The 23,544-nt window shown below is 41.8% G+C and overlaps 1 protein-coding gene and 1 pseudogene across 4 annotated transcripts in view; both read right to left on the reverse strand.

The window, feature by feature from the left end:
• The window catches only part of FRMD5 (FERM domain containing 5), a 348,152-nt gene that overhangs the window by 121,190 nt on the left and 203,418 nt on the right, over positions 1–23,544 (reverse strand). The window lies entirely within an intron of this gene.
• On the reverse strand, positions 6,016–7,275 carry LOC108521304 (actin, cytoplasmic 1-like; annotated as a pseudogene).

The following is a 23,544-nucleotide window of genomic DNA, read 5'->3' on the forward strand; positions in this document are numbered from 1 at the left end:
GCGATGGAGTCTTACTCTGTCACCCAGGCTGGAGTGCAGTGGTGTGATCTCAGCTCACTGCAATCTCCACTTCCCAGGACCAAGTGATTCTCCTGCCTCAGTCTCCTAAGTAGCTGGGATTACAGGCATGCACCACCACACCTGGCTAATTTTTGTATTTTTAGTAGAGACAGGGTTTCACCGTGTTGGTCAGGCTGGTCTCAAACTCCCAACCTCAAGTGATCCACCTGCCTCAGCCTCCCAAAGTTTGGGGATTACAGGTGTGAGCCACCGTGCCTGGCCCCAATCTTCTAATTTTTAAACATACTCTTTCCCTTCTCTTTATTCTGAGATCTAATGTATCTATACATAAGCAAACTAGGTACTTTATATACATTTTTGTACCAGTCTTCAATGTAAACCTTAACTTAAATCATTAATGGAGCCCTTTCTGGCACCCTAAGTTGAAAAGTTATAATAGGGAGGCTGTGAGGATTTTTTTTTTTTTCAGCCTATGGACCAGTATTTACACTAGTTTCCTTGATCTGGTTTCCTCAGCTATAAAAATACAGTCCTATCTCCTCCAAAAGTCTGTTACAGCCAGCAAGATTCACAACTGCCAAATCACCCAGGAATTTGTATTTCATTTAAGAAGTCTGACAATGTTTTTTTGCACAGTATGATACAGCCAAAACCACATTTGCCTGGGAATCAGAAAACCTGAGTTCTAGTCTAAATCTAGCCCTAAACAAACTGTGCAACATAGCTAAGTTTGTTGACCATTTGGGGTCTCAGCAGAGAAAACAAAAATTTTGGAATTGGAATCGAAGCAGAAGAGTACTAAGGTACCCCCGCCCCACACCGTCTCCACCTCTGGCTCTAAAATATCATGTTGTTGTGAAATGCTATCTTACATCTTCTGGGGCCTAGTGAGAGGCCAGGGTCCCAGGCAGCAAGTGCTAGAGAAAAGGTAAGGACAATTTATAAGGAAGTCCCTTGATCTCAGTTTCCCTGAACTATGCAGCTCTTCAGTCTTTAAAATGGCTACAAGACACACTAGCATTTCAAACACTGCTGTTGCCTGTGACAGGTGAACTCAGGGAGATTAGGAAGTAGCAAAATTCTGTTTTTGATTTTCTTCAAGACAGAATGGGTATGTAAGCATTAACTGTTGCTATTATACATACTATTCAACATTCTCCATTCATTTTTCATGAACTCACACAACATATCAAAGGGATGATGCTCTACTCCTTAGTGCGTCTCTCAGAACTACAGACAGACTCATTTCTCTCTGTCAGCAGAGACTCATTTCTCTCTGTCTTCAGTTGTGAAAATATCTTATGGAAATAGAAAAAGCTTTACAGAATAGTATATTCAACCCCCACACAACCCCACATTCCCATCTTCTCTATACACTGCCTCCAGAAACAAGCACTGTGTGCACAAGTCAAATAGATACCTAAGCCCCCAGTGGACAGCAGCTTAGGCACCAGTGGGCAGGCACAGAGGAGGCAGAGGGTAAGCACTGGAGCAGGACTGGATTAAGGCCTCCAGAGCTGCTCCAGGCCTCCATAGCTCCTACTACCTCAACAATCCTTGCCGCAACTGCTTTCCCATTCACTACAGAGAAACCTACTTGAGCATCTCTCTTCAGATATTATTCCACAGATACACATAAAAAAATCACCACAGGAGAGTCTGAAAAAGATGATGATCAACGACTTTGATTGTGTCCCACAGGATGGAAATTAGGTTGAAAGACTGGGAGTTTGGGGTGGGCGCAGTGGCTCACGCCTGTAATCCCAACACCTTGGGAGGCTGAGATGGGCGGATCACTTGAGGTCAGGAGTTCAAGACTAGCCTGGCCAACACGCTGAAATCCTGTCTCTACCAAAAATACACAAATTAACTGGGCGTGGTGGCATACACCTGTAATCCCAGCTACTTGGGAGGCTGAGGTGAGAGAATTGCTTGAACTTGGGAGGCGGAGGCTGCAGTGAGCTGAGATCACACCATTGCACCCCAACCTGGGCGACAGAACAACTCTGTCTAGGAAAAAAAAAAAAAGGTCAGTAGCAGTGGCTCACGCCTGTAATCCCAGCACTTTGGGAGGCCGAGACGGGCAGATCACGAGGTCAGGAGATTGAGACCATCCTGGCTAACATGGTGACACCCCGTCTCTACTAAAAATACAAAAAATTGGCCAGGCGTGGTGGCGGCCGCCTATAGTCCCAGCTACTCGGGAGGCTGAGGCAGGAGAATGGCGTGAATCCAGGAGGTGGAGCTTGCAGTGAGCCAAGATCACACCATTGCACTCCAGCCTGGGTGACAGAGCGAGACTCCATCTCAAAAAAAAAAAAAAAAAAAAAAGAAAGAAAGAAAAGAAAAGAAAAAGAAAGATTTGGCATTTGCATCCACCAGTTTTAGTTCCTACTCTGCCTGTAACTGGGNAAAAAAGATTTGGCATTTGCAACCACCAGTTTTAGTTCCTACTCTGCCTGTAACTGGGAAGCCATGGGCAAGTCATCTGGCAACTCTGGCCTTCGTTCTCTCACTTACAAAATGAGTAGATTTGACAAAACAATCTCTAGTATATTTGTCAGATCTAAACTTCTATTAGTCTATAGTAAGATTACTAAAAACCAGGAAAGCATGGTTTATATTATAAATCAAACTTAGCTATAATACGGAAAGCATTTAAATATATAGATTCTGAGGCCCCACCCAGGACCTTTACAGAGTTCCTTACACAACTGACTGGACAGTATGACCAAAGGATAAGGATGAGCTGGCTGGGTGAACCTGTGCTAGTATTCAGGAACTGACATTCTGCGGGGTAATTAGTATTCACATTAATGAATGGAAAAATGTCTATTTAATTTGCAAATGATCACAAGCTAGCAGGGCAAATCAGTATTTCAAACAAATTTAGAGATTGAAGGAGAGTGGTCAGAAGCCAAGAGCATAAATGTCAGAGAGGAAAGATCAAATGTATTGCCCCTGGAGAAGAAAGAAAAACTTCACTAAGATGAAGTTAGTAAGGCTATATATATCAGAAAAAGATCTGAATGTCACAGTAGATAACTGACCAGCAATCAGAACATTAGCAGTGGGCCTGAAGGAATGTAGGAATTGACTGAGGTTGTCCTTGCTTTGCATGGTTCTAAAATGAAAGAATGTCAGTCCCCAAACCATAGGGTTGAAATTTCAGTTGCCATGGTTTATTAACTGTGAGTAATTAAATGAAGTACAAACTTGATTGCTAGCTCTTCAGTTCACAACATAAATAACAGATGTGTATCATGATCAGTGTCAAATCACGTCACTTCTTTCACAGTCTGTCGGTGACTAGTCACTGTGCATCTGTTATTCAGTTAATGCACAAACAGCAAAGTGTGCAGTGGGGTTGCCTCCTTGTCTTCCAATGATGAAACCCAAAAACAGATAACTGAAAGAGGGAACTGGCTAACAAAGATGAAAATGCAGCAAAGTAACAAAAAGTGGTAACAGTAATGTAAGTAGGGTTATAGAAGAAATAGCTTAACTGTGGGATTATTGACATTGCTGCTATGTAAGGGACTCTAGATATGCACCAGAGGAACTTAGTGAAGGAAAACTAATCTATGTAAATGAGGAAAGTGGTTGGGACGAAAGGTATGAAGATGTCCCAGAGGAAGTGATGCTGGCAAAAACTTCACATTAAAGAAACTCTTGCAGATATTTCATGACACTGAAAGCACAAAGTGTAAAATATTGGAAGCTCATCCAAACCTAGAAGGGAGTATGATGACAACTCACCAAGGCACAGAAAAGATGTTTTCTCAGTATCATAAACCATATGACAAAAAGGAGGCAAGTATGATTCAAATTACTTGGGATTTTTTTTTTTTTATAAATACGGACACACCTGGTTTTATTGTGTTTCGCTTTATTGTGTTTTGTAGATATTGTGGGGTTTTTTTTTTTTTTAATAAATCGAAGGTTTGTGGCACCCCTGCACTGAGCGAGTCTTTCAGCATCATTTTTCCAACAGCACGTGATCATTTTGTGTGTCTGTCACATTTTGTTAATTCTCACAATATTTCCAACTTTTTCATGGTATCTGTTATGTTAATCTGTGATCAGTGATCTTTGATGTTACTATTCCAATTGTTTTGGGGTGCCATGAACCACCCGCATAGAAGACAGTGAACATAACCCATAAATGTGTGTATTCTAACAGCTCCACTGACAGGATATTCCTCCATTTTCCTCCCTCTCTTCAGGCTTTCCTATTCCTCCAGATACCACAATATGGAAATTAGGCCAATTAATAACCCTAAAATGGCCTCTTTAAGTGTTTAAGTGAAAGGAAGAGTCACCTGTCTCTAACTTTAAAGCAAAACCTAGAAATGATTAAGCTTAATGAGAAAAACATGTTGAAAGGCCAAAAGCTAGGCATCTTGTGCCAGTTAGCCAAGTTGTGAATGCAGAGAAAAAATTCTTGATGGATATTCAAAGTGCTACTCCAGTGAACATATGAATGGTAAAGTGAAAGAGCCTTCTTGCCAATATGGAGAAAGTTTTAATGGTCTAGATAAAACAGCGGTCCTCAACCTTTTTGGCACCAGGGACCAGTTTTGTGGAAGACAATTTTTCCACGGACCAGGTTGCAGGGGGGTTCGGGATGATTCCAGCACATTACAGTTATTGGGCACTTTATTTCTATTATTACTTTTGTTTCTTTTTTTGAGACGGAGTCTTGCTCTGTTGCCCAAGCTAGAGTGCAGTGGTGCGATCTCGGCTCACTGTAACCTCAGCCTCCCGGGTTCAAGCAATTCTACTGCCTCAGCCTCCCAAGTAGCTGGGACTATAGGCATGCACCACCATGCCCAGCTAATTTTTGTATTTTTAGTAGAGATGGGGTTTCACCGCGTTGGCAAGGCTAATCTCAAACTCCTGACCTCAAGCGATCCCACCTGTCTCGGCCTCCCAATGTGCTGGGATTACAGGTGTGAACCACTATGCCCAGCCTATTATTACATTGTAATATATAATGAAATAATTATAAATTCACCATAATGTAGAGTCAGTGGGAGCCCTGAACTTGTTTTCCTGTAATTACATAGTCCCATCTAGGGGTGATGGGAGACAGTGACAGATCATCAAGCATTAGATTCTCATAAGGAGCATGAAATCTAGATCCCTCATGTGCACAGTTCACAGTGGGGTTTGCGCTCCTATGAGAATCTAATGCTGCCATTGATCTGACAGGAGGCGTAGCTCAGATGGTAATACAAGTATTGGGGAGCAGCTGTAAATACAGATGAAGCTTGTCTTGCTCACCCACCACTCACCTCCTGCTGTGTGGCTTGGTCTGTGGCCTGGGGGTTGAGGATCCCTGAGACAGAAGATCAAACTAGCCACAACATTCCCTTAAGCCAAAACCTAATGCAGAGCAAGGTCCCCAGCACTGAGGCAAGACCCTTTTACAGCAAAAAGATTACTACTCACTGAAAGCTCAGATGGTCATTAGCATTTTTTTTAAGCAACAAAGCGTTTTTAAAGGAAGGTATGTGCGTTGTTTTTTTAGACATATGCTACTGCATGCTGAACAGACTACAATATAGTGGAAATGTAAGTTTTTTTTGAGGCATGCACTTTTATTCAACTGGTCTCAAGTCAGTGTATGGGTATTCCCTGGCTACCTCCACCCACTCCCAGGGAGACCAAAAGCCTTCATACATCTCAAGTTGGGGGACAAAAAAGGAGGGCCACAAAGGCCGAGCATTCAAAATAAAACAAAATAAAGAAGTATTAAGGCGAAGATTTAAAAAATGCTGCATTACATAATTTACACGACAGCAGTGCTATCACCTCCCCTGTGTGGACATGGGAGAGGATTGGGCCATTCTCCTTAGAGAGAAGTGGGGTGGCTTTTAGGAGGGCAAGGGACTTCCTGTAACAATGCATCTCACCATATTTTGAATGACTATTAAAAACATGTACAATCAAAGTCTCTCGCCACATTGTAGAACTTTGGGGGATGCTTGCTCCAACCAACTGCTGTCACCTCCACCATTCCAGTTTTTAAATCCTGAGTCAAGCCAAACAAAACAAAACAAAATAAAAAAAACAAAGTCATGCCAATCTCATCTTGTTTTCTGCACAAGTTAGGTTTTGTCAAGAAAGGGTGTAACGCAACTACATCACAGTCCACCTAGAAGCATTTGCGGTGGACGATGGAGGTGCCTGACTCATTGTACTCCTGCTTGCTGATCCACATCTGCCGGACGGTGGACAGCAGGGTCAGGATGGAGCTGCCGATTCACATGGAGTACTTGCGCTTGGCAGGAGCAATACTCTTGATCTACATTGTGCTGGGTGCCAGGGCGGTGATCTTCTGCATCCTATCAGCGATGCCAGGGTATGTGGTGGTGCCGCCAGACAGCACTGTGTTGGCATACAGGTCCTTGAGAATGTCCACATCACACTTCATGATGGAGTTGAAGGTAGTTTCATGGATGCCACAGGATTCCATGCCCAAGAAGGAAGGCTGGAAGAGCACCTCGGGGCAGTGGAACCGCTTGTTGCTGATGGTGATGACCTGGCCATCAGGCAGCTTGTAGCTATCTCCAGGGAGGAGCTGGAGGCCACCATGGCCATCTCCTGCTCGAAGTCCAGGGTGACATAGCACAGCTTCTCCTTGATGTCATGCATGATTTCCCACTTGGCTGTGGCGGTGAAGATGTAGCTGCGCTAGGTGAGGATCTTCATAAGGTAGTCAGTCAGGTCCCGGCCAGCCAGGTCTACATGCAGGATGGCATGGGGAAGGGCATACTCCTCATAGATGGGCACAGTGTGGGTGACCCTGTCACTCGAGTCCATCACAATGTCAATGGTACGGCCAGAGGTGTACAGGGGCAGCACGGCCTGGATGGCCACGTACATGACTGGTGTGTTGAAGATCTCAAACATGATCTGGGTCATCTTCTTGCAGATGGCCTTACGGTTTGGGGGGCCTTGGTCAGCAGCATGGGGTGCTCCTTGGCAGCCACACACAGCTCGTTGTAGAAGGTGTGGCGCCAGATCTTCTCCATGTCGTCCCAGGTGGTGACGATGTCCTGCTCGAATGGGGTACTTCAGGGTCAGAATGCCTCTCTTGCTCTGGGACTCATTGCCCACATGAGTCCTTCTGAGCCATGCCCACAATCACACCCTGGTGCTTGGGGCACCCCACAACGGAGGGGAAGGTGGCCCGGGATGGGCATCGTCACTTGCAAAGCCGGCCTTGCACATGCTGGAGCCGTTGTCAACAAGCACAGTGATATCATCATCCGTGGTGAGCTGGTGGTGGGTGTGGACGGGAGGCAGAGCGGCGAGGGCGAGGCTCTGTGCTCCCAGGGTGGACACGGTCTCAGCAGAAACATAAGTTTTATATGCACTGGGAAACCAAAATATTTGTCTGACTTTGCTTTTTTGTGATACCTGCTTTTGCAATGGTCTGGAATCAAACCTGCAATGTCTCTGAGGTATGCCTATAAATAAAACTTCATTTCTCATTATTTATAATGTTTTAAATTACAGCTTACTAACATTAGTTTTACTGGTTTTTTTTTTTTTCATTTCTCTATACATATATAACCAATAGAAATAGAGTTTCAAATGTTTTGACACACAATTATGTATCATAAATTTTCTCATTGATTATTAAGATCATATAGAGTCAGTTAGCATGGTAATTTTTGGTCTCACACTAGTGTGCAAAGCAAAAACTACAAGTATTTAGGAAACATGAGGTGAGTTTTTCACTCTACTAAGTATTCATCAGATATTTCTGCAGCACTGGGTCCAGTTTAAGCTTTACAACCAAAGATGGGCATGGAAAATGAAGGAGAAAGTAATAATAACAGGTAAGATACTAAAAAAACTGGCCATAGAAAAACTGTTTAAGGAATTTGATAGATTTTAGCCACTGAAAAGACAGTTGAAGTGGTAATTTAACTATGGCTGATCTTCAATGACTTTTCCATAAAGGACACTGACTAGTCATTATACATCTCTATACATGACTGAACAAACAAAAACCAGTTTTAAGTGGAACATGATGGATTTGGGTTAACTTAAAAATGAACTTACAGTGAAAGAGGTACTATATATCTGAACAGATTTCAAAGACAGCTCTGTAATTTTATTTCTGGAAGTCCTAAAATGAACAATTAGTTCTTATCCAATTGGAATGGTTTAAGTTTTGAAAACAGGCAAGGGAAGATGGACTGTATGACCTGTAAAGGTCTCTGCCAGAGTTAAGATGCTGTGATTTTTACCATTCTAGAACTTTATTTTACCTGAAGCTGCCAATTATTTTTGAGCACTGTACTCAAATTGTTCTTTGCTTTGCACATTCAGCTCCCTTTCTCCCAGACCCTCTCCAGCTAAAGGGCATTAGATTATGGAGTGGAACTCCGATGGGAAAGAAAAGCAGCAGAACAATCCTTTTCTCAGTGAGGCTCTGTGATGGGGACTGCAGTGGCTTTGATGTACACAGCTCCCACAGCATCGGTGCAGCCATACAAATGAGCCCTGAGTGCCTGGGACAGGTCTTTGCTGCTGCTGCTACTGCTGCTGCTGCATTCTGTGCACTCAGACAGTACTGCTCCAGAGCACCTGCTTGGGTTTGAAATATGGATATTAATCATAAAAATCCATACGTTCATTGCCAAATTGGGCATATTAACACCCTCCCAGGACAAGGAATTTACAGGGAGGACAAATACGGACCTTTTGATCTGTCTTCGATGCTAATTCTTGAACATTAAACTAGACAATTCTTGTCACAAAAAATCCACAATCTCATCTCCATTAAAAATCATCAGGCCTACCAGGTAAGGGATTGATATTTTCAAACAGGGCACTGATGTGTTCTCCATTCTCCTGTTTGCTCAACTCCATTTATGTATTAGCTCTGCTAAACTTGAATCTTGGTCCAACATTCTTTGGAGATGGCTCAATAATAAAATCTCTAACACAGTGCAGTATCCTAGCCCTGCATCCTTTTTTTAATTAGTAGGTTTCCAGAAGAAAATCGTGTGTCGGAAAAAATCCAAACCCTGAATGCTGATAGCTCCCAACAAGATGAAGTATGAGAGAAACAGAAACTCTTTAAACTATAAGTTATGTGAGGATAAGGTATCTTCTACGAAAAAACTACTACTAGGAATATTTGTTTTCTACTATAATTCTGGCTTTGAAAATAATAAAGTTGGCTTCAGAAATAGAGACTACAAATATTCTCCAATAATGAGTCTCACAGCAGAAATGAAATTTGTTCTTAAATCAAATTTCCAGTTGGAGATTGTTCTGGGTTTTTGTTTTGTTTTAATCTGACATAGAGTTTTAGACTTGAGAATTGTCTCTACAGCAAAAATATCCAGTATTGGTTGGACATTCCTGAATATGTCCAAATATTTACTTGATGAGAAGGTTGTAAATTTTTTTTTTTTTTGCAAGGGACTGGAGTTTTATTTTTTATTTATTTATTTTTTTTTGAGATGGAGTCTTACTCTGTTGCACAGGCTAGAGAGCAGTGGTGCGATATCATCTCACTGCAACCTCTGCCTCCGGATTAAAGTAATTCTCCTGCCTCAGCCTCTTGAGTAGCTGAGATTACAGGTGCATGCCACCATGCCCAGCTAATTTTTGTATTTTTAGTAGAGACAGGGTTTCACCACACTGGCCAGGCTGGCCTCGAACTCCTGATCTCAGGTGATCCACCTGCCTTGGCTGCCCAAAATTCTGGGATTACAGGTGTGAGCCGCTGCACCCGGCTGGACTGGAGTTTTATTATTACTCACATCAGTCTCCAATTCTTATTTTATTTTTAGAGATGGGGTATTTCTCTGCCCAGGCTGGAGCACAATGGCATGATGATAGCTCATTGTAACCTCAAACTCAGGCTCAAGTGGTCCTCCTGTCTAAGCCTACCAAAGCACTGGGATTACAGGCATGAACCAATGGGCCTTTTTTCTTTTTTTGACATAGATGTTTATTGCTACAAACTCACCCCTTAGCACTGCTTTTGGTGCATTCCATAAGTTTTGGTATTTTGTATTCTATTTTTGTCTCAAGATATTTTAAAAGTTCCCTTTTAACTTCTTGACCTATTGTTTAGAAGCACGTTAATTTCCATGTATTTGGAAATTTTCTAAAATTCCTTCAGTTCTTAACTTCTAGTTTCATACTTTAGTGGGTAGAAAAGATATTTGATATGATTTCAATCTTCTTAAACTCATTTAAATTTATTTAGACTTGTTTTGTGCCTAAACATTTTTTATTTTTTTGAGATGGAGTCTCAATCTGTTGCCAGGTTGGAGTGCAGTGGCACGATCTCGGCTCACTGCAACCTCCAACTCCCAGGTTCAAGCGATTCTCCTGCCTCAGCCTCCCGAGTAACTGGGACTACAGGTGGGTGCCACTATGCCTGGCTTATTTTTTTGTATTTTTAGTAGAGATGGGGTTTCACCTTGTTGGTTAGCTTGGTCTTGATCACTTGACCTTGTGATCCGCCTGCCCTGACCTCCCAAAGTGCTGGGATTACAGGCGTGAGCCACCGCACCTGGCCCTAACATAAAATTTATCCTGGAGAATGTTCCATGTGTGCTAGAGAAGAATGTATATGATGTCGTTGCTGGATGCAATGTTCTGTATATGTCTATTAGGTCCATTTGATGTAAAGTATAGTTTAAGTCCAATGCTTCCTTATTGATTTTTTTTGGTCTGGATGAAATGTCCATTGCTTAAAGTTGGGTATCTAAGTCCCCTACTATGATTGTGTTTCGATCTATCTCTCCCTTCAGGTCCTTTAATATTTGTTTAATATACTTAGGTGTTCCAGTGTTGGCGCATGTATATGTATAATTGTTATAGTCTCTTGATGAACTGACCTCCTTGTCTTTATATAATGACCTTGTCTCATTTTACAGCTTTTAACTTAAAGTCTATTTTATCTGATATAAGAATAGTTACCCCTGCTTTCTTTTGATTTCTATTTGCATGGAATATGTTTTGCCACCCTTTTACTTTGTCTATGTGTGTCCTTAATGGTGAAGTGAGTGTCTTGTAGGCAACATATAGTTGGCTCTTGTTTTTTAAATTCATTCAACCATTCTATGCCTTCTGATTAGAGAATTTAATCCATTTACATTCAAAGTAATTATTGATAGGTAATGACTTACTACTGCCATTTTGTTAGTTTTCTGATTGTTTTGTGGATCCTTTTTTCCTTCTTCTCTTGCTATCTTCCTTTGTGATTTATTTTCTCTAGTGTAAGGTTTTGATTCCTTCCTTTTTGTTTTTTGTGAATCTACTATAGGCTTTTGTTTTGTGGTTACCATGAGGCTTACACAGAACATCTTATAGTTATAACAGGCCATTTTAAACTGATAACAACTTTGAGTGCATAAAAAATCTCAGTACTTTTACTCTACTCGCCCCTCATATTTTGTTTTTACTATCAACATTTACATCTTTTTATATTGTGTATCCTTAAGCAACTGTTATAGCTATTATTATTTTTATTTTTTTTCCAAGACAAGGTCTCATTCTGTTGCCCAGCCTGGAGTTCAGAGGCGCAATACTGGCTCACTGCAACCTCTGCCTCCCAGGTTCAAGTGATTCTCCTACCTCAGCCTTCTGAGTAGCTGGGACTACAGGCACATGCCACCACACCCAGCTAATTTTTGTATTTTTTGGTAGAGACGGGGTTTTATCATGTTGGCCAGGCTGGTCTCGAACTCCTGACCTCAAGTGATCTACCTGCCTCAGCCTTCCAAAGTGCTAGGATGACAGGCGTGAGGCATTGCACCCAGCGCTATTAGTATTTTTAAATAGTTTTGCCTAACCTTCATGCTAAAGATATAAGTAACTTACCACCATTACAATATTATTCTGAATTTGTGTACACTTTTACCAGTGAGATTTATACTTTTATATGTTTTAATGTTTGCTAATTAGCATCCTCTTCTCTCAGCTTGAAGAACTCCGTTCAGCCTTTTTCATAAGACAAGTTTGGTGGTGATGAACTCCCTCAGCTTTTGCTTATCTGAGAAAGCCTTCATTGCTCCTTCATTTCTGAAGGACAGCTTCCAGGCATTCTTGTTTTCTCCTTCAGCACTTTGAATATAGTCATCCCTCAGCATCTGTGGGGAATTGGTTCCAGGACCATTTGAGAATACCAAAATCCACAGATGCTCAAGTCCCTTACATAAAATTATATAGTATTTGCATATAACAACATATGCATATCCTCCCACACATTTTAAATAATATCTAGATTACTAGTAGTACCTAATACAAAGTAAATGCTATGTAAATAACAGTTATACTGTACTGTTTAGGGAATAATGACAAGAAAAAAAGTCTGTACATGTTTAGTACAGACGGAACCATTGTAGGCTTAACTACATATTTGATCCATGATTGGTTAAATCCATGGATGAAGACCCTGCAGCTACAAAGGGCTGAAGACTGATTTCAAAGAGGCTGGTCTGGTGCTGGGGTGTGCCTGGAGCCTGAGTTTGTGGGGGCAGGCTGGGTCCTGGGTCTACAGGAGCTGGCCTGGATCATGGGTCTCCAGGGGTGGTCCTGGAGACATGGTTCATGGAGACTGTCCTGGCACTGGTATCTACAGGAGTGGGTCTGGACCCTGGGTTTGTTGGAGCAGGTTTGGATTCTGAGTCCACTGGAGGTTGGGTCTATGGGGACTGGCCTGGAGTCTGGGGCCAGCCTGGTGTTAGGGCAGGAACAAAGCTTGGATCTGTAGGGGCTAGTCTGGGGCCTGGGATCATGGATATTGGCATGGTACCTGTAGCCCTGGGGGCTGGCCTGAAGACTGGGTCTATGGGGATGTGCATGGAGGGTAGGTGTGTAGGTGCTGGTCTGGAAGCTAGGTTTTTGAGGGCTGACCTAGGTCCTGGAGCTATGAGAGCCAGCCTGGAACCTGGGTCCACAAGGATGTTCCTAGAGCCTGTGTCCATGGGTTCCAGCCCAGTGCTGGGGTCTACTAGTATAAGCCTGGACCCTGGATCTGCTAGAAAAGCGCTAAACCCTGGAGCTGCTGGAGTGTGGGGTTGCAGAGGCTCGTCTACAGGGTGGGGTCACGAGAATCAGCCTGGCCTAGAGCCCGTGTCTGAAGGTGATGGCTTGGTGCCTGAGGCCTAGCGTGCTGCCTTGGCACTGGGGCAGGCTTAAAGCCTGGGATTATGTGGGCTGACCTGCCTCTGGGCTGTTCTGGAACCTGGGGTAGGCCTGGAGACTAGGTCTGCAGGGGCTGGCCTGGAGGCAGGGTCCACTGAGCAGGCCTGGAGCCTGGTGCTGCAGGATCTAGCTTGGCACTGCGGTGGACTTGGAAGCCTAGTCTGTAGGTACACGCCTGGAGTCAGGGAACATGGGGGCCTACCTAGTGATGGGTTTTACTGGGACAGGACCAGTGTTGAGGAATGAGGCAATGTCCGGTACCCACTCCTCCTTCCCTCACACAGAGGGTATCTTTCTCCATGCTGTGCTGTCTGAGGTTTAGGGAAGTGTGACGAGGGTAACGTAAAACTATCTTTCCTGCCCTCTTCAATGTATCTTTTCTTATTTCTACATGATACCTCATTGCTGCAATCTCTCATCTGATCTCCCTAGCTCTTGTGAAGGTATTTTCATGCATGGATAGTTGTTTACATTGATATTTCTGTGAGGTGATGAGTGCTATAAAGTTCAGTTTCACCGTCTAGCTGATGTTCAAATGCTCAGTTTCTCTCCTACAGATTCTTACTGTAGAGTAAAGAATGAGTAAAACGAGTAAAGAAATCATTTCCAGGGCACAGCGAAAGTATTAAAGGACAGATTTGAGTAGGGATTGCCTTTTTTTTTAAGCTCCTCAGCTGATTTTTTTTTTTTTTAATTGTATACCAGTTTGAGAACCATTGTTCTGGAATTTGCTGCTCAAAGTGTTCTGCATGTTGAAAATTTTACATGCAGAATTTTAGGCTCTATCCTCTTTAACAAGATCCCCGGATGATTCATTTATACGTTAAAGTTTGATAAACACTGCTCTTGAACAGTGTCAACCTTGGCTACACATTAGAATCATGTGGGGGGCTTTTGAAAAATGACACATGCATTGATATTTCTTTAAAGTTTTCTAATGATTAAAACATGAATACCACTGAACTACAATGTACAAACACAAATATCTGCTCAGGTATACTCTAGTCATGATGAGTAGAAGGAAAAAAGAAAAAGTTTGAACTCCCACTTTCAAGAAGAGACACCGGGGAACTACCTCAACAGAAGAATGCTGCTAGCACCAGAAAGAAAATGACTCTTACGATGATAAAGGCCTGAAGGTTAACTCCCAAATTTCATTTCACAATACTCTAACTGCTATGCTTGTTTACGGCATCTTTGCTCTACCTCTCTAAAACCAGCCTTCGTTGTCCTGTTCTCTGCCCACTCCTCTCCCCAATCCATACCCAAAGATTCTACTCCTGAGATTCCTCAAGCAAACATGTTTCTGACTCTAGGGAACAAAAATGGATCAAGCTCAAAAGAAATTCCCCATTCTGCACTAAGGTTGCAAAGGATATATTCTTACCAACACGTTGTCTTGTGGTTCATCTCATTCCCTTCAGAGTGCCTGCTGGCAATGATGCAGGATACCAGAATTGCTGATAGAACCTAGTCTGTCTCCATAGGAAAAACTGTCTCCTTGCCTGTTGTCTCCTTGCCCCTGAGCTTTCTTAATGTAGTTCTGCTGCCAAAGTGAGTGGATTTTTCCCCTGGGCCTGATTTCTATTGTTAAGTTTTTACATTATTGAAATCTAACAGTGACAGTTGCTGCCCTATAATCTAGACGATGCTTGCAAATGATGAAAAGGAAACATGTCTCTCTCTACTCTTTACAGAAAAACCAGAATGATCATACATGCCGTAAGAAACAATAGTTTCAGTCCATATGACTTCTGTTGTTTCCAAACAACCACAACAAAACCATAACAATGACAAAAAGATATGTTCTTCAATGTTCATGACATTGAGATCTCCCGTCTACTTCCAGTAGGCCTTTTAAAGGACTCTTTTCCTGTCTTAAAAAAAGATTATATATATTTAAGGTAAACAACATGATGTTATACTATATATAGTAAAATGGTCTTTTGTGTGAGGTATTTCCTATATCACACTAAAGAGACTTTGTTAGATAATATAATTAACAAAGCTACATTTCTTCATCTGGTTCAACGTGGAACTAAGGTATTGTCATCAGGGATATAAGGATCACAGCTGCTTACAGGTGGTATATGATCTGGAGCTATGATTCCTTCACCACAAAACGGGGATAAGACTCTCTCCTTTTTAGTTCTGCTATCAAGATTAAATGAGATAATACATATATAACTTTGTAAATTGCAAAGTGGTCTACAAGATTTAGATATGCTTATTATTAGTTGGTAGGAGTGAGTGATGTATGCTGGAAGACGAGCAAAGAAATCATTTCCAGGGCACAGCAAAAGTATTAAAGGATAGATGAAGTTCTCTGATGGCAAATTTCTGCACAGGGGAACAAGGGTTCTATGTCTAGTTTCCTATTAAAGATAAGAGGCAACACTAGACATTGCCTTTGACATTAGTTTCAAGCAAGCAGACTGATCAGAGGCAATGCATATGTGATTCAACACTCCACGGAAAGGGTGTCTGTCAATTCTGTCATGACCATTAGGCTCTCTACCTCATTCAGTTTAAGTACATACAAATCCCTAAACTCCACTACCATTCAAACTGGCAGATACTAAAGCTTGAGCACTAAAGGGAAAACAAGGGGTGCTTTTTCAGATCTAATAATGGCTGGCCAGAGGATTCTATCCCTGGCAGCACAGCTGCTTCTACCAGGAAATTGATGAGATGAGCTTGTGAGGTGATGGCTGATTTCACATCAGGAAGTTCGGTGTGATTTGAATGAAAGACTCTGCATTCCAAGGCTCTGCCCTGCCGTGAGATAGGCAGGCCTATTTCTATCCAGCTGCTCTCTACCATGCAAAATGACGTCACTTTCTAGAACACAGACAATCTCTGGGAACAACCTGCTGGCAAGCAAGCACCAAAACTTCTGGAAAAAGAAAATAAGCTGTAGTCATCATACGCTAGGGATAGGAAACAGACGATAATTTCATTCCTCAGCTGTTAACACTGTTTCTTCTCTCTTCACAAGTTGCTTTCATTTTTATTTTTGTGCTTTTTTCGGATGGAGTCTCCATCTATTGCCCAGGTTGGAGTGCGGTGGCGTGATCTCAGCTCATTGCAACCTCCACCTCCCAGGTTCAAGTGATTCTCCTGCCTCAGCTTCCTGAGTAGCTGGGATTATAGGTGTGTGCCACCACGCTTGACTAATTTTTGTAATTTTAGTAGAGACAAGAATTTGACATATTGGCCAGGTTGGTCTCGAACTCCTGACCTCAGATGATCTGCCCATCTTGGCCTTCCAAAGTGCCAGGATTACAGGCGTGAGCCACTGTGCTCGGGCTCCTCACAAGTTGCTTTCAAATAAATCCCAAGTTCTTCTTCTAGGATGACTAACAGGATGACTAACAGTGAAGTTATAAATATTATTGAGGGAAATATAATGAAATATTTAATGTTAGAATGTTGGATTGTTCCAAAGCCCAGTGCTTGGTTCTATTCCACATAAGATCATGCCCTTGGTGACGTTACCAACTCTCATAGCATTGAATGTCATTTATATGTAGACCCCAAATTTGATAACTTTAGCCTAAATCTTTGTCTTAAACTTCACAATGTGTGTACAACTGCCTATTTGACATCTCTATTTAGATGTCTGATAGACACCTTGAACTTCACGTGTTCAAGATCAAACTCCTTTTTGCAATTTTTTGTTTTGAAACAATTTCAGATTTACAAAAGTTACAAGAATGGTACAAAACTTCATATTCTCCTTATCCAGATTCCCTGATAATTAACATTTTCCAATATTTAATCATTCTCTTAATCCATGTCATATATAAATATATCATTATTTTCTGAGCCACTTGAAATTGTAGACATTATGACCCTTTATTTCCCAAATACGTCTATGTATTTCCTAAGAACAAGAACATCCTCTAACATAACCATAGTATAATTATCCAATTCGAGAAGTTGACGCAGTACTGTTAACTGATCCACAGGTCTTACTCATATTTAAGTCAATTGCTCCAGTGTGTTACTGCAAAGCAAAATATATATATTTTTTTCTGATTCAGGGTCCATCCAACCCAGAATCACAAATTGTATTCAGTTGTCATGTCATATTAGTCTTCTTTAATCTTCAACAGTTCTTCTCTCATGACTTCAATATATTTTGTACAAGGTTCCCTAATTTTGTTTTTTAGATTTTTTAAAATTGTGGCAAAATACACATAACATATCATCTTGTTTTTTTTATTTTTTAATTTTTTTTTGAGACTGAGTCTAGGTCTGTTGCCCAGGCTGGAGTGCAGTGGCAAGATCTTGGCTTGCTGCAGCCTCTACCTCCTGGATTCCAGCGATTCTCCTGCCTCAGCCTCCCAGGTAGCTGGGCTTATAAGAACGCGTCACCATGCCTGGCTAATTTTTGTATTTTTAGGAGAGATGGGGTTTTACCATGTTGGCCAGGCTGGTCTTGAACTCCTGATCTAGGTATCTGCCTGCTTTGGCCTCCCAAAGTGCTAGGATTACAGATGTGAGCCACCGCACCCAGCCTTTATTTTTTTAAGTGTGCAGTTCAGTAGTGTCAAGTACATTCACACTGTTGTGCAACCAATCTCCAGAACTCTTCATCTAGCAAAATTAAAACTCTACATCACAGATATATGTGTGACATACAGATACACACACATACATACCATTTTATATTTGTGCGCATATACACACACACACACACACACACACACACACACACACACACACATATATAAACCATGATTTTTCTTTTTTTTGGAGACAGTATTTCACTCTGCCACCCTGGCTGGAGTGCTCGTTGCAGCCCCAAACTCCCTGGGCTCAAGCCATGCCCCTGCCTCAGCTTCCCTAGTAGCTAGGACTATATGCACCATGTCCAGCTATTTTTTATTTTTTGTAGAGACAGGGTCTTGCTATATTGCCCAGGGTGGCCTTGAATTCCTGAGCTCAAGTGATCCTCCTGCTCAGCCTCCCAAAATGCTGAGATTACAGGTGTGAGCCACTGCACCTCACCCTACCACAATTTCTTTGTCCATTCTTTTGTGAATGAACACTTAAAGACTGTTTCCATTTCTTGGCTATTGTGAATAATGTTGCAATGAACATGAGAGTGCAGAAGTCTCTTCAACTCATTTCCTTTGGACATATGCCCAGAAATGGGATTCCTGGATCACATGGTAGTTCTTTTTTTTTTTTTTTTTTTTCTTAAGACAGTCTTGCTGTATCCCCCAGGCTGGAGCACAGTGGCACAATCTTGGCTCTCTTCAACCTCTGCCTCCTGGGTTCAAGCGATTCTCATGCATCAGTCTCCCGAGTAGCCGGGATTATAGGCACGCGCCACAACACCCAGCTAATTTTTGTATTTTTAGTAGAGATGGGGTTTCGCCATGTTGGCCAAGCTGTTCTTGAACTCCTGACCTCAGGTGATCCACCCGCCTTGGCCTCCCAAAGTGCTGGGAGGTGTGAGCCCCTGAACCCTGTGGTGGTTCTATTTAAAAATTTTTGAGGAACCTCCATACTGATTTTCAAAATGGCTATACTTTTTTATTTTTTGGAGATAGGGTCTCGCTATGTTGCCCAGGCTGGAGTGAAGCGGTATGAACACAGCTCAGTGCAGCCTCAACCTCCTGGGCTCAAGTAATCCTCCCACCTCAGGCATCCACGTAGCTGGAACCATAGGTGTGAGCCACCATGCCCAGCCTCAAAATGGCTGTATTAATTTACATTCCCATTAATAGTGTACAAGGGTTCCCTTTCCTCACCAGTAACAAGTATTCTCACCAATACTTGTTATCTTTTGTCTTTCTAACGTGTTTGAAGTGCTATCTCATTGTGGTTTTGATTTGTATTTCCCTGATGATCAGTGATGTTGAACACCTTTTCATATACTTGTTGACCATTTTTATGTCTTCCTTGGAAAAATGTCTATTCAGCTCCTATGCCCATTTTTAAATCAGGTTATTTGTTTTTCTGTTATTGAGATGTATGAGTCTCATATATTTTGGATTTAATCCCTTATCAGATAGATATATGGACTATAAATATTTTGTCCCATTCTGTGGGACACTTTTTCATTTTGTTGATGGTTCCCTCTGCTGTGCAGAAACATTTTAATCTGATGTAGCCCTACTTGTTATTTTTGCTTTTGTTGCCCGTTTTAGTGTCATATTAAAAAAATCATTGCCAAGACTAATGTCATGGAGCTTTCCCCTATATTTTCTTCTAGGATTTTATGGTTTCAGGTCTTATGTTTAAATCTTAAATCCATTTTGAGTTTATTTTGTGTATGGCATAAGATAAAAATTCAATTTTATTCTGTTTTTGTTTGTGTTTTGAGACAGGGTCTCACTTTGTCATTCAGGCTAGAGTCCAGTGGCATGAACGCAGCTCACTGCAGCCTCTGCTTCCCACACTCAAGTGATCCTCCCACCTCAGCCCTGCAAGTAGCTAGGACTACAGGCATGTGTCACCATGTCCAGCTAATTTTTTTGTATTTTTTTTTTTTTTTTTGTAAAAATGGGGTTTCAAAATGTTGTCTAGGCTGGTCTTGAACCCCTGAGCTCAAGGGATTCCTGCCTCAGCCTCCTGAGTAGCTGGCTAATTAGTGCCCGGATAATTTTTGTAATTTTAGTAGAGACGGGGTTTCAACATGTTGGCCAGGCTGATCTCAAACTCCTGGCCTCAAGTGATCCACCTGCCTCAGCCTCCCAAAGAGCTGGGATTACAGGTGTAAGCCACCATGACTGGCAAGCCACTGCACCCAGCTCATTCTTTATTTTGATGCTAAAAGACTGCTAGGTTTGGCCAAAGTGAGCCCCTTTGTTTCCTGTCCTTTTGACATGTCATCATTACTTGAGCACTTTTAAAGTTTCTGGCACAATAAAATGTCCCAGGCTCATCTTACCCTTTCTCTGCCCTGGCCCAGAATAGGCTAGTTCTCAAAGGCACCTGATTTTTTTACTGGAGAGTGGCATTTAAAAACCTACATCTGGGTGTTGTGTGATCATTGTTATTGGAGGGTCATTTGTCACAGGTCATCTCAGTAATGAAGTTAAGAAAGTATGTTTGAGGGTGTATATGTATATTCATCTCTGTATCTCAATATTAAAAACCATAGGTTTACATTAATATCTCTAATTCTATTCCAATATCAAAGGGTTCATTCTGTAGCAGGACGAGCCACAGACAAGAACCCCTCAGACACTGAGTTGTGGAAGGAAAGGGCTTTATTCAGCTGGGAGCATCAGCAGACTCATGTCTCCAAAAACTGAGCTCCCCGAGTGAGCAATTCCTGTCCCTCTTAAGGGCTTACAACTCTAAGGGGGTCCGCGTGAGAGGGTCGTGATCGATTGAGCAAGCAGGGGGTACGTGACTGGGGGCTGCATGCACCAGTAATTAGAACAGAACAGGACAGGGATTTTCACAATGCTTTTCCATACAATGTCTGGAATCTATAGATAGCATAACCGGTTAGGTCAGGGGTCAATCTTTAACTACCAGGCCCAGGGTGCAGCAGTGGGCTGTCTGCCCGTGGATTTCATTTTTGCCTTTTAATTTTTCCTTCTTCTTTCTTTGGAGCCAGAAATTGGGCATAAGACAATATGAGGGGTGGTCTCTTCCTTTAATTCTAGTCTCCTCCCTTTCCATATTTGTAACTCCCTTTTCTAACAATGAGAGACCTACCTCCTATTATCCTCACTTTACGTATGTGCTCAGTCCCAGGATACATGGAAAGTAGTTTCAGAATTTCCAAGTCATACCACAGCAGAAGACTGAACTCTTGATCTTTTGTTCCAAATGGGGTCCACCCACAGCCTTTCCCATTTCAGTTGATGGCAACTCCATCCTTCTAGTTGCTCAGATCAAAAACCCTGGAATCATCCTGGAGTCTTTATTCTCTCTTTCATACACACATCTATCTAATCTGTCAGAAAATCCTATCAGTTCTATCTTCAAAATGTATTCAGAATCTAACCACATCCCACCACCTCCGCCGCTATCAATCACCCTGGTCCAAGCCACCACCATCGTCTTGGGCCTAGATTGCTCCCAGCTAGTCTCCCTGCCTCTACACTTACCCCTTAACCAGTCTGTCATCAACATAGCAGTCAGGGTAGTGTTTTTAAAAATGTAAGTCTCTTTCAATCACTCCTCTGAACATTCCAGTGATCACAAAACACTCAGATGTAGGTTGTTAAAACTCTGTTTCACTCAAGAATAAAACCCAGAGTCTTAAAAATGCCCCTATAACTTTCTGGCCTCACCTCCTATTACTGCCTCCATCATCCTACTCTACTCCAAACACACTAGCCTCCTTGCTATTTGTCACACACTACAGCTATAATCTTATTTATGCCCTTGGCTATGATTCCTCTACCAGAAACGAGTATTTTACTTCCTTCAAGGGTTCAATCTCACTTCAACAAGGCCCACACTGACTACTGTATTTGATACGTATACTTGATATTACAACCACCCTCCCAAATCTAGCAGTCCCCATTCTCCTTACCCTACTCTATGTTTTCGTCTTCTACAGCACTTATCACTTTCTAATATACCATATATTATATCATTTACTAATTTTTTGTTTATTATTCATTGCTTATTCTCCACCCCTGGATCACTGCTAGAATTTATGAGGACAGGAATTTTTGTTTCTTTCATTCACTGATGAACAAAGGGGCCTAGAACAGTATCCAGCAAGCTGTAGACACTCAACAAATATTTGCTGATGTTGAATGAATAAATTATTAGAAACCCAGAATTATGAATTGTTTCCCCCCCATTTTGGCAGCATGGTTTGACTAACAATTTTCTGTAAAACAATTTGATTTTTAATCTATAATAGTAATTTGGACCAATAGCTCTCATATTTATTTTTCAAACCAGCATTCTCTCAAAGAGGAATGTGTCCTTAAAAGAAATTTAGTAACACACTCACACCAGTGAGCCAAGGTACTTCAAATGAATGTTAAATCAAACTTCCAGAGGAAATGCCATAGTTTTTATTTAACATGTATGTATACCTATGTGTGTACATATCAGTACAAGCATACCTCATTTTATTGTGCTTCACTTGATTGTGACTCAGATACTATGTTTTTGGTTTTTTTTTTTTTAAATAAATTGAAGGTTTGTGGCAACCTGGCATCCAGCAAGTCTGTTAGCACCATTTTTCCAATAGCACATGCACACTTCATGTCTCTGTGTCACATTTTGTTAAATCTTGCAATATTTCAAAATTTTCCATTATTATTTTTTTTCTTACGGTGATCTGTGGTCCTTAATGTTACTACTATAATTGTTTTGGGGCACCATAAACCATGCCCATAGAAGAGGGTGAACTTAATAAATGTTGTATGTATCCTCACACTCCAACAACCAGCTGTTCCCCCAACTCAGTCCCTCTCTTTGGGCCTCCCTGTACCCTGAGACACAACAATATTGAAATTAGCCAATTAATAACCTTTCAATGGCCTGTAAGTGTTCAAGTAAGAGGAAAAGTCACACGTCTTTAACTTTAAATCAAAAGCTAAAAATGATTATGCATAGTGAGAAAAGCAGGTTGAAAGCCGAGACAGGCTGAAAGCTAGGCTTCTTGAGCCAAATAGTGAGGCAGATTTGTAAATGCAAAGGAAGAGTTCTTGAAGGAAATTTAAAGTGCTACTCCAGTGATCACATGAATAACAGGAAAGTTAAACAGTTGTCATGCTGATATGCAGAAAGTTTTAGTGGTCTGGATAGAAGATCACACAAGACAACATTCCCTTTAACCAAAGCCTAATCCAGAACAAGGCCTTAACTCTCCTCAATTCTGTGAAGGCTGAGAGATAAGAAAGCTGCACAAGACAAGTTTGAAGCTGGCAGAGGTTGGTTCATGAGGTTTAAGGAAAGAAGCTATCTGTATTAAGTCCACTCTCATATTGCTGTAAAGAAATATCTGAGGCTGGGTGTGGTGGCTCATGCCTGTAATCCAGCACTTTGTGAGGCTGAGGCAGGCAGATCATCTGAGGTCAGCAGTTCGAGACCAGCCTGACTAACATGGTGAAACCCTGTCTCTACTAAAAATACAAAATCAGCTGGCATGGTGGCGTGTGCCTGTAATCCCAGCTACTTGGGAGGCTGAGGCAGAAGAATCACTTGAACCCAGGCGGTGGAGGTTGCAGTGAGCCAAGATCGCACCATTGCACTCCAGCCTGGGCAAAAAGAGTGAAACTCCATCTTGAAAGAAAGAGAAGAGAAGAGAAGAGAAGAGAAGAGAAGAGAAGAGAAGAGAAGAGAAGAGAAGGAAACGAAGGAAAGGAGGGAAGGGAAGGGGAGGGGGAG

The sequence above is a fragment of the Rhinopithecus bieti genome, unplaced genomic scaffold (genome assembly GCF_001698545.2).
Source record: "Rhinopithecus bieti isolate Rb0 unplaced genomic scaffold, ASM169854v2 scaffold_55715, whole genome shotgun sequence".
In the NCBI taxonomy this organism is placed as follows: Eukaryota; Metazoa; Chordata; class Mammalia; order Primates; family Cercopithecidae; genus Rhinopithecus; species Rhinopithecus bieti.